Genomic DNA, 13,051 nt, shown 5'->3' on the forward strand with positions numbered 1-13,051 from the left:
AAAGCTGATCTCTTCAATGAGTTCCTTGCCTCCACATTTCTGAACAAGGACCGGGACAACTCCCCCACTAGGATTATGGACAGGCTCAGCAGACAAGGCACCATGGCTAGGGCTGGGAGCCTTTGGCTTGGGAGTGAGGGGCAGCAGTATGTTAGGGCTGGTCAGCACCACAAAGCAGTTGGGGGCACAGTCACAGCTTGACCTGCATGCTGGTGAGCAAAGGGAGCAAGGGGAGCTTTGATTTTCCATGATAAAAACTAAAATCAAATGCCAACATATATAGCTATTTAGAATTAATTTTATTATAATGATTGAGTTACTGGTAGGCTTCCATACTGCTTTAAAATGGTAAATGTATCAACAAAAGATTGTGTTCAAATGATCTCTCTCTCTCTCTCTCTCTCTCTCTCTCTGTATGTATGTATGTCCAGCAAAAGCTCTGTAATCTGGCATCCTCCAAGAATGGGGGATGCCATTTAATCAAATATGCTGGGTAATCAAATACGCCGCATCCGGTGCAGTACGCATCAGCATCAGTGTGTTAGGGGGCAGGGAGGGTGGCCCCACACAAGCTGCTTTGCTCCAGGCCATGGTCCACAAAGAAGAATCACAGCAAGTGGGACTCGGTTGTATGTATGTATTTCACTTTTGTTGCATCCCTTGGAAGATTGACAGATGCCAGTTAGTGGAGATTTCTGGTTGGTAAAGTGCCAGATAACATGGCTTTTGCTATATGTATGTATGTATGTATTTTGGGTTTTTAATCACAGAATTTGGAGCGGGGGGGGTTATCAGCAGCATGCTGGGTCAGAGAATTTGGGATTTTTAAACAGAAAACTAGGATCCCTGCTATCACAGAAACTTTATTAAGTCTCTTTATATGGACAGCCCTCCATTGTCCCAGATGCCTGCAGAGGGTTTAGGATTGAGAGTGTGGTTGGGGGTAGAAAAGTAAGAAAGATTTATTGACTTAACAAAAACACAACTATGCATAGTAACAAGACAAACGATGACAGACAAAAGCAATTTGTGTTGGCAACTTATCAGCAGTCCCTCTGATGCCTGATACACAGCAAGCTTCTCTTTCCACAAAGTTCAGCAGGGTTAGGCATCCCCGAGTAGTGCTGTCTGAGGGGTACCGGGAAGGACCCTGGAATACAGTTCTTGGGCTCCTCAAGGTCCACGGGTCCACTGATCCAGGCAACAGCTAACTAATCATTTTCACAGAGCTGCGTCTTCCTTCTGAATGGTTTCCAAATATTCCAGCTAATTTATAGCTTCTGAAGGACACTGATAATGTACGATCACTTAGATTCCTTTTTCTTCAACTGTCCTTAGACTGACCAATATCAGTACAAGCCTTGCATTCCTTTGATAAGGTAATTTTAACTGCACCACAGGGCCTTACTACTTCTAGGCTTTGCTAAATTTACTAGGCCTTACTTTATACAAGGTCTCACTACATCTTAAACTATAATTAGGATTTTAGCAACAACTTATAGCTTAATATCTAAACAAATACAGAAAAACACTTGGTCTAATCCTCATAGAGCCTTCAGCAAGCACCTTTATCACACAGACATACTCTGCAGCTGCCACACACCACCCCTTGCTTGCTGAAGCACTATGATAGCTACAATTGAGATGCCAAAGCCATATGCACTACATTGGGAAATGGGGAGGGATCTATAAATTTAACTTGCATAGCATGAACAGATTTACGACAACAACAGTTGAAACACCATTTAACAGTTGTCACTAGGGCAATGCAAAATACTATGATGCTCAAGATGGTTAGCCATGTAGTTGAGGTGACACTTGGTGACACACGAATAGCACAGATTACATCATACCATTTACATGACTCGGGCATGTTGACAGCCAGACTGATGATTCGCCCACCCTCTCAAGCAAGCAGAGCCAACTGAGTGCCTTGCTGAGCCTTTGCCTCAAGGCTTTACATCTTATTTTTCACATTATTCCAGTTTTCTAACCGTGGCATGTCTATGTCTGATACCCATGAAGTGGGTATCGTGAAGTTGAGAGATATAGTTTCAGAGGAAATTTCTGGCCATTTTAGGGCAATAGTATGGTTACTTAATTACAGTAGAGCAACGGCTCCACTTTCAGCTTCTACGTAACATAAATTACACAAAGTCCAGGTGGTACCATTTTCATGCAGCAAATGACCTGGTCCCTCCCAACAAACACGTTGCCCTATTGTTACATATGACACATTAAGTAACTTGTATATGCAGGTCATGTTAGGTGGGCTGAGAGGCCAACCTCTCCACAGGGTCCCTAATCCAATCAAGGTGCTACTAATTTGAACCACGCGGGGCTGTGCCACATACCGAGGGCCATCGGGGGTAACTGTTTCCCATAGGGGTTGATGCAAATTCCAATCCCAAAGGCATCCTCCTCCTAGCCCTATGTTTAGTAAATAAGCAGTGGTCCAGTTTCCCTCTTTTACCCCCTGCACCAGGAATGAATATTTTCTTTTACCATACCCTTCCCAAGTAGTAACCCAGGTACATTGATAGGGGTATCTTTCTTTAAATGTTGCAGGCATCCCATGATGCTCTAAGCCAGGTGGCCATTCTCCATTTTTAACGTTGTTTATTACCTAGGGAAAATGCATTTTCAATGATAACTGGACTTGTGCACAAGCAGTACTCCAAGTCTGATATTTGTCTGCTTTAAAAGCAGTGTCCATCATGACTTGAGCAAGTTGGGCTGTCTCTAATCCTACATCAGTTAGCAATTCGTCAGTGTGCTCTAACATTTTTCCTTTGAGCATGCCTCCTCTAGTGAGCAGCCCTACCGCCTGTCAGAGATTGGCTACTCCTTCATTGTTTTTCTGGGATTTATCTAACTTCCATACATTCATAGCTGAGTTAAGTCCGTCCCAAAGATAACCTGGAGTATCTCTTTGTCTGTGGGACTTAAGTGCACTTATGGAATGGAAAATGACTGGCCATTCCCTCTAAGCAACCCTTCAGCTACCCGGGCTCCTGCTGAACAGTTTGGAAAAGTAGCTCGGACATACCATTGTTCTGGTTTGAACAATGGCAGTGAACAACAAAGCAATGGCATTGTCCTGGCAGAATCATAGCACTGATTTGTTTTAGGAAGCCCACTGGTATGAAAGGGTGAGGATAAGTGGTGGAGACTTGAGGATACAGCCTCCTTCTGGTTGTATTAAAGTGGGTACCGTTCCACCATGCCTCTGTGCAGGTATGATTTACAAACCATGAAATAACTTTGTTCCAACCTGTAATTTGCTCTCCCACCTGGTGGGCCTCACACCACCGCTGGAGAGGGTGATCAGCCATAGCAATGGGAGGGGGCAGATTCTCCCATAAACCCAATGGCTTGAGAGGCTGAACAGATGCAGAATGCACTATTGGGGACACAAACTCAGGGGCACTGAACTCAACAGGGTTCCCCTCAGGAAGTATGTAACAACAAAATCCCAAACAAGCCGAGCGACAACAATCACCTCCCCTTCCACAGTCAGCCATTCCAGCCTTCAGGTAGGGAATGAACCCAAGATAATAACTGGTGCCACAGGTGCACTGACAGTTACCACCTTGCTAGTCAACTATCCTGTTTCTTCTACTCAGAGACCAGGACTTCACTTGCTCTAGGTTGGCAGGTTTCTTCCAGTATGGAAACTGCAGCTGGACCATGTGAAGGCCATCTGAGCGTGTTTCCAGGGGATGCTCTTCAGGGTCAGGCCACTCTTTGAGGTCTTCAGGAGCAAGTTCATTAATATCTGGGTAATAAGAAGGATAGTATACATGCTTTACCCAGGAAACATAATAAGGCATTAATAAAAAGAGTACATTCATAACAGTCCACCACTTTATGGTGCCAGTCGATTCAGACTGCTGACAGAGCAGGGCTTGTCTTCAGTGGCAGGCTCAATTAGGAATGGTTATGGCTGTACTTGTGGACAGATTCAATCAGTAGGAACAAGACAACAAGGAGCTTGGCTCCTGTTAGGTGAATCTGATTTAAATACCCACCATGTATTATGCATACCTTTGGCTAATAATGTCCCCTCCCATTTATCTCCCTGAGGATGCTTCACTACTACCCGATCTCCTGCCTGGAGCTTTCCCGGGTCACCATCCCTAGGTCACTCTACTGCTGGCTCACGGGGACCACCCAATCCAAAGGGTTCCTGCATGGGGCTACCTCCCAGACGGGGTTGGTTATTGGCCTAATTGATAGCTCGATCCAGGTGCAAGTCCCAGTCTTTAAGACCTGGGCCAGCGGCCAACCGCAAATTGCATTTGAGGATGCCATTGGCTTGCTCTACCAATCCATTAGACTGCGGATGGTATGAGATATGATAGGTCCATAACATGCTATGTTTGGCAGTCCAGTCATACACCAGATGGTTGCGGAAGTGAGGGTCATTATCACTGTATTTCTATAGGTGGTGGATACATAGCTAGCAAAGTTTCCAGTGCTGCACAAGTGTCCTGGGCTGTAGCTGTCGCTGAGGCACGGGCAAACGTCATTCCTGTGACAACTTCTACAGCTACAAACACTGTCACTTTGGGAAGTCCGAGGGAGGGGGTCTATGAAATCACATTGCCATACCTGCCATGCTACTTTTCCTTCATGTAATGACAATGGGACAGTTGGACAGGGTTTTAGTCACATTTTTACCTCACAGCAAGTGATGCATGCGTCGACTATTTCTTGTGCTTCTTTCTTAGTTACACGAATGCCCCAAGATGTGACCAGGTGGGAGGTTCCAACATGCCCGGGGTGCCCATGTTGTCGATGTAGATATTCTCCAGCTTGTTCCCCAGGTGTACAGTGGGAGGAGGAATTGGGTAACGATGGACAAGCCGCTTTATTTTTTTCTTCAACATACAAGGTTTCCATGCTCTCCTTTCTTGTTAGCTGATCAACTTGTCTATTCCACTTTGCCTCCGGGCCTTCTCCTGCTTTATTTCCATGTGCTGCACTCACATGTCAGATGTGCAGAGGAAGCTTGGGCTAACTCCCATAAGACTTCGCACTCTTTGTGGCTCCAAATGTCTTGTCCTCATCTTTTAAAGTTCTTTTTATGCCACAGGGGTAGCCATTTAGTACATCTTTCTACTACCATCCAGGAGTCACTGTAAATATAGATGGGCCTTCTAGGACATGAACCTTCTGTTAATTCCCCCACAGCTACACCGAGCACTGCTTGGAGCTCAGCATACTGCATGCTTTTTCCGAGGCCTTGTGATACTACTTGCTTGCCATCTCAAATCCTCAAGGTGGCTGCTCTCCAGGCACGACCTTGAGCGGACCCATCTGTGAACCAGACTTTAACATTAGCTGAGGTCTCCATTTCAGGGGAGAAAGGAGGTGCTTCTTTGATGGGTGAAGGTTAACTACAGCTAGATTGATCAGGATAAACATTAATTGTACTTTCTGTGACTCTTTTGACTAATGCAGAGTGTCCCTTTGGGGTTACTCATTGGAGTTGGCTCAGAATGTAATAAATCCACCTTTGGACCATGGTGGCTTGGGCTCTCCCCCCAAGTGGTAGCTGGCGGTCTGACAGAGCCATTCCGAGAATAGGCATCAGAGTAGTGATAACTGTGGGCAATTCTCGTCTCAGTGCTTCTGTGGCTTCCAGGGCTGCTTCTGCTGCACACAACCTCTGTTCTAAGAGAGTGTACCTGGCTTCCACCCCTCTCCAGCCTCAGCTCCAGAATCCAAGGGGTTTTCCTTCTGCTTTCAAGGACTCCTTTTGCCACAAGCTCCAGTGTGGTCCTCCTTCTGAGACGCCTATATGGAGCCAAAGCTCTTCTTCTGGACGTCATGCTGCTAGGGAGACATGAACAGTCACTGCATCTTTAAGGGCTTGTAAAGCATATTTATGCTCAGGACCCCACTCCCATTTAGTTCTCTTCTTACATAGTTTATACAGGGGACAAGCTAATAAGCTAAACTCAGGAACATGCATATGCCAAAAATTGAGTGCTCCCAATTGGGCTTGCAGTTCTTTCGCATTAGCAGGAGTTGGGGTCTCCACTATATTTCGCAGGTCCTCAGTTGGTATTGTAAGCCCCCCATTCTGCCATTCTATTCCTAGAAATTCACACTGGGGCCCTACCTTTTCAATTTTTTGTTCAGACAGTGTGAATCCAAAAGTAAGCATTTTTTCTTGTAATGATTCAAAGGCCTTGATGGCAATCTCTCTGTCTTGACTGCCTCCCATGATGTCACCTATATACTGCCATATGCATATGTCGGGGTACTTTTCTTGAACTTCATGAACTATTGTAACTAAAACCCCATGAGCTAGGGTGGGGATGCGTATCCACCCCTGGGGAAACATGGTGTAGGTATACTGCTGCCCCAGCCACATGAAAGCAAATACTGGCCAATGGCTCTCCTGGAATGGGAATAGCAAAAAACGTATCTTAGATATCAACGGATCCCATCCATGCAGGTCCATAACACCGGATGTTTTCTGTTAAGGCTGGTAGTGATGGAACAGCAGCTGTTAAGGAATCAGGATTAGCATTAAAAGCTCGAAAGTCAATAGTCAGCCACCACCCTCTATTTGGCTTGTGCACTGGCCACACTGGATTGTTATACGGAGAGTGGGTTCGGATAATAGTCCCGTCTTCTAACTGCTGACTTATGATACTGACTTATGATGCTGACTTATGACTTATGATTTGGTGGCCTTGGGGGGAGTTCGATACTGGGTTCTGTGTACTCCTTTCATGGGAGGCAGGGTTAGCGGGATCATGCTACATCGAGTTACAACTGTTATAGCTGTTTCTTCTCTTTCTCAGTAAGGCACTGCATACCCAAACTGCCAATTCTCTTGTTCAAGGGCAAACCGCTGTCCTCTTAGCTTGGTCCCTCTTTAAGTATTACAGCTGCCGCTGTTACCTTACAGCCATTAGGTAACGTGAAAGTTGCTCGGACCAGATGTCCTGGTCTTCTGGTGCCTCCGACTCCAATTACTTGATAAGGGGTTCCTTTCTCCCCCTTACAATTTGCAGAATCTAAAATGCAAATCTGGGCACCAGTGTGTAATAGAATATCAACTGACTTTTTACTTTTATCTAATTGAATCTGTACAGGTATCCGAATTCAGGGGACAATATTAACTTTAGATACTGGTCCCCAGCTGGCTACTGCCCCCATTGTGGCCCCTTTCTTTGGGAGTTGGGCTGGCTGGACTCCCTAGGCCATGTTATCAGGTGAGGTAGAGGCTGGCAGCCCCACAGCTGCCTGGGAGAATGTCAACAGTTCTGCCCTCAGGGCAGAAAATCCCTTTGGTGACCCTGCTAGTGGTGCTGACAGCTCTGCTTTTGGGCTTGCTTTTTCACTGCAGTGTTTAGCCCACAGCCCTCACAAAGCATTGGTGGGCACTCCATCAATTTGCACTTTATTAAAACCAGCAGCTAATAAGTCCTTCCACAATTTTGCTCACGGGGTCTTGGGCCAGCCTTCTCCAGCTTTTTCCAGCAGTTCGGGGGGATCAGAGGATTTGGTTTTCGCTGAGGCCACCGTCATGGCCTTAGCAGTTTTTGTCGGCTTAGCCAGCCCTGGCTTCTGCAAAATGGGTAGAAGCTGCACTAATCGCTGAATCGCATCTCTTACCGGGTGATCTACTGCCACTGGCTCGAAGGCCAACAAGGCCGAGGTACACTTTGTTGGTGCTCGTCAGCAAAACCTCCTCCACAACAATGCTGTCACGACTTCTGCATCTGGTGTGTGAGTCCAAACCGCTGCACGGATGATTTCAGTTAGCGCCAATTGATACAAGCAATGAACAGCCTCCTCCAAATTGACCCATGCTCGAGGAGCAGGACTAAGCTCTTCTTCCATATTACCATAACTGGCTGAAGTGGTTTGGAGCGCAGCAGAAAACAAAGTAACATTTTCATCACCTCCTGCAAACTGATTTAACTGGAGCTCAGGGTGCAGAATGATTTGGGCTGCTTCGGCTCTACTCACTGAAATTGCAGAAGCTCCTTCACTATACATTTGAACTAGCCAGTCTATCACTGGTTCTCTTGGCTTGGACTTATGCTGTTCTTGTATATCTCTTATTTCCACTTGGGTAAATGAACCTTCTTGCGGCCCTGAACAGGTTACTATCACGGGGAAGACCTGGCTAGGTTTCTCCCTCTGGGCAGGGACATATAGGGGCGGTTCAACACCAGGCTCGTCATCAGTCTCCTCCTCTCCATCTTCCCTGAGCTCAACTTCCGGTCTGTGCCCATAAAGACACTGTCTGATCTTGTGGAAGGATAGCTCCACAGCCTGTGCTAACTGCACTCTCTTCTGGAGGGAAGCGGCCATGTGCACAATCATAATTTTCCCCTCCCTCCTCTCCAAAGTCTCTAAACAGCTCTGAGTGGTCCACGCCACCTCACACACCATGCTGTTGGAATCTCTCACATCTTCTAACTCCTTACTCAGCCGGGTGACCTGTTCCCAGAGCTGGGTGACTTCTTTAGCCCCTAACTGCAGGCATGTGGCCAGCAGCCATGACAGGCACCTCTTCCTGGGTTTACCCCGGTCAGCAGGGGCAAACCTAGCCCAATGATCAGGTACAGTTCCCGGGTCACTCCAGGCAGGTCTCAATCTATACTTATCCCACCCAGGATTCTCCATCCCCGTCACCTCCTTAAGCAAAGCCACTAACGGAGCCCATGCAACTCGCTCCATTCCAACCTTTCTCTCTGGACCAGAGCCTCTCAGTCCTGTTCATGATGCCAATTTATGTCCCAGCCACCTCTGGAGGGTTTAGGATTGAGAGTGTGGTCGGGGGTAGAAAGGTAAGAAAGATTTATTGACTTAACAAAAACACAACTATGCGTAGTAACAAGTCAAGCGATAACAGACAAAAGCAATTTGCACTGGCAACTTATCAGCAGTCCCTCTGATACACAGCGAGCTTCTCTTTCCACAAAGTTCAGCAAGGTCAGGCATCCCCAAGCAATGCTGTCTGAGGGATACCGGGAAGGACCCTGGAATACAGTTCTTGGGCTCTTCAAGGTCCATGGGTCCACTGATCCAGGCAACAGCTAACTAATCATTTTCACAGAGCTGCATCTTCCTTCTGAATGGTTTCCAAATATTCCAGCTAATTTATAGCTTTTGAAGGACACTGATAACGTACGATCACTTAGATTCCTTTTTCTTCAACTGTCCTTAGACTGACCAATAGCAGTACAAGCCTTGCATTCCTTTGATAAGGTAATTTTAACTGTACCACAGGGCCTTACTACTTCTAGGCTTTGCTAAATTTACTAGGCCTTACTTTATACAAGGTCTCACTACATCTTAAACTATAATTAGGATTTTAGCAACAACTTATAGCTTAATATCTAAACAAATACAGAAAAACACTTGGTCTAATCCTCATAGAGCCTTCAGCAAGCACCTTTGTCACACAGACATACTTTTCAGCTGCCACACTCGATATTTATTATATATTTTTTTTTTGCCTGATGTCTTTCATTCATTTGATACAGGGCAACCAGAACATGCCCATCCCTTTGATGGCTATACAATGGTATTTAGAGCTTTTGGGAATTGACTTATAAGTAAAGTAGATAGACATTAAAATAATGGTCCAGGGCAATGGCAAGGGTTAATTGATTTCTGAAAAACCTTTCTGTGACAAAGATTCATCATGGCCCTCTGTGTCTGCTACAGGCAAGCAGCAAGCAGACACTCATGCTGGGAAATCAAAGGCATGCTCCATACTGTTCCATAACATGAGATAAGGTGGCATTAGGTCACAGTGCCCAACTGCAGAGCCCTTGATATTTCCAGTTTTGGAGGACAGAACAAATTAGGAGGACAATTGATAAAACTTAAAATAGGATGTGTGCATCTGATGGGCTTGTGAAACAAAGGAATATGCTGACAGGACAGAATGTGAACAGTATGACAACCACTGAGAGACCAATTAGCGATGGCCAGAAATGAAGAGTCACCAGAAGGAAAAAAGAATACAAAAGAAGGGTTTTCAGAGCAGCAAAGTGTCCCCAAGAGGGGAACCTGAGGTCACCATGGACAGAGGGCACACTACTGGAAGGGGGTAGGGGGGCTCATCCTCCACCGTTCAGGTTGCTGACATCTGACATTTAAGACAGAACCTCAGAGTGAAGCTTGCGTACTGGCCAGATGTACCTTGACTCTGTGCAGCTCTAGGACTGGTAGATATGGAATTGTTTGCATTATTTTTATCTGCTATCACTGGTTATCAATAAAATTAGCCTATTATCAGATGAAAAGGGTGTGGTCAGCCTGAGGGTTTGGGTCCACCCGGAACAAGGTATCTGGGTCATAAATCCCATGTCAATGCATCCTGTTCCCAGATGATAACCTTGGCAATAGACCTTTATGGAAATTAATATGAAATGAAACACTCAATATGGAAAAGAATCATTACAGGGCCCTTCTGTAAATGAACCACTTGATTCCACTTATCCAAATAAAGGATATTTTAAAAAAGAAACAGTGTTTCTTTTTCTCTAAAGGACCCTCTACAAAAGGTCATGGATTTTCTACTGTTAATCTTGTATCCCAGTGTTTTTCTCCCTGTGCTAACGGATTAACCTAAGGGAGCAGGTTTCTAATTGCTAAGAGATAAAGTAATTGAGTGGTCTCGTGAGATCTATTCAGTACAACAAACTTCAATACAGTTGACAAATGTCGATCCATACCACAGGATTAATAGGGTTGCACTTGGCTTCTTTTTTAGCTTTCCATTTGTTCCTTGGGTCTAACTAACACTCTGATTGCTTTGGGAAAACTGACAAAGCTTTGCAGTTAATGAGCCCCTCCAGCAATTTAACAAACAGGACTCTAAAAATAAAATGGAGCAGAGAGAAAAATGCTGGTTCTGGCCAAAAGGAAGAAGAGATACTTACCTTCAGATACTGGAAAGTCTAGGATAGGTTTTCTCTTTCAAACTAGGTGGGGGGAATTGAAATGATGAGTGAAACTCACAGGATGGTATTTTCAAAGGCACACAGTGTCAAGCTAATGCTGCTTCCCCTTGAACTCCCAGGTAAAACTTCTGTCAGTTTCAGTGGAGTTAGATCACTGACAATTGTTTTGGAAAATCTTTTGCACCGTACATTGGAGGTTTATTTGGATACAGAGTCAGAGCTTGAATGCTTTTGACTTCTCTGTAATAAGATGACTGAAACTGGAAAATGAATGTTATGTTTCACTTTTGAAGTAGTGAGCTGGGATTGCAGCAAGATAAATAGTACAGCGTGAAATGCCATCTTGTTAGCAAGTTCTGCTTCCTATGACTGCTGCCTGCTGTGTTGCTTATATAGCTAATGAGACACAGTGGCAGTAATTTTTCTGTAAGAAACTCTGAAGAGCAGTCACTGTCATCAGGAGCCATGGCACAGGACTAGAAGTCTCCAGGAACACTGCATTTTACAGACAACAATTTAGGTTATGAATTGAACCAGTGGAAATAAAAGTCCCAGCTGAATATGGATGTCATCATTCCGTAGTCTAGGAATTGGGCTAGCAATGTTGTGAAGCCTTGTGGTACCTCTCAGTTCCATGTGCTTTCCATTTTTCCCCAACAGAAAGACCCCTTTTGTTGTATTGTCTATTTCCCTCCAAGTCAGGAAATGCTGGAACATATCCAACTGAACTATGCATGTGATTATTATTACAAAAAAGTCAGGATTGAATTTGGGCATAATGTTCAGGTTACTTTTTGAATTTGGCGTTCTCCGTCACAACAGAGGTCCATCTGTCTCAGTATCCTGATATACAAGGTGCAGTGCCACCAGCTTCAGGTAAAAGTATAAAACTCCCTACAGTGGGCAGTATGACATAATCTGTGCCAAGGAACTTTTAGACCCTTTCCAAAACTCTGTAACCTTTTAATCTCTATCAGTATAAATCTGGATATGTCTGTTACCTGAATCCCTATTTCATTCTTTTTTTCCTTAAAAAGCAAACAAAAAAACAAACAAAAAAACCCCCTCTCTGGACTGCCCATAGCCTTGGATATCTGTATTGCAAGTGGTAAAGAGAGTTTACCACTCACTGACTGGTTTTTCTTTTCTTCTTTTCTCTGTCAGCTTTCCCATCACTATCTATTATAATTCATATTAAACCTCTAAGGCTTCTTTATTGACAAGTTAGCTTCTTAATGCAGTAGGATATCCATTTCTCCCATAGAGTTTGTAGACACCAACTGCCATTAGTTTGTAGGAAAAACTTAGCATTCACTAACAAGTAATAGTTACTGGCAATTTAAATACATCAGCTCTTCCCTGCATACAGGGGGAGATCACATTATTGAAGTTCAGGCTGGCAAAATGACTATGCAAGAAAAAGAGTCAGGATTAGCAAGGACTTTACCTTGTGGGTGAATGTGTGTAATCTACATGAGATGCTTAATGCACAGTTAGACTATTTCTACTGCACATTAGTGTGTCACGGCAAAAGCCATGCTAATGTGCTAATGCACAGTAGAATTAGTCTACTGCACATTAAGTATCATGAAAAGACCATGGACCTTTGCTACTGTGCAGTAATGCTGGCTACTGTCCATTTAGTTAGTATCTCATATTAGAGGTACTAAACTTAATGCCCAGTAATGGTATAGGAATGGTGCGTTAATGCACGTGTAGACATGCCTAGTGTTTTTCATAGATTCATAGATTCATAGATTCATAGATTAAGGGTCGGAAGGGACCTAGTAGATCTTCTAGCCCGACCCCCCACCAGGGCGGGAGAACAACAAAAAACCCCAAAAGAGAAACGGGACTCAAATGAGTAAATAACAGGTAAACTAGGTAATCACATAGGGCATTTATACATGTACCTTTTAGTTCTTGGATGCACCAGAGATCAGCCAATTTGGAGCAGACTCGATTAGTGGAGTCTGCTCCATATGGGAACTAATACATACTGCGCTGCACTGCTTGCAGTTGTATAAGCAGCAAAATACACATTAGTGTGGAGAACATGGTGGTGGTACGCTTTTGAACTAAAGCACCTCTGAAGTGTTTTT

The sequence above is a fragment of the Gavialis gangeticus genome, unplaced genomic scaffold (genome assembly GCF_001723915.1).
Source record: "Gavialis gangeticus isolate Ggan-Ray unplaced genomic scaffold, GavGan_comp1, whole genome shotgun sequence".
Taxonomy (NCBI): domain Eukaryota; kingdom Metazoa; phylum Chordata; order Crocodylia; family Gavialidae; genus Gavialis; species Gavialis gangeticus.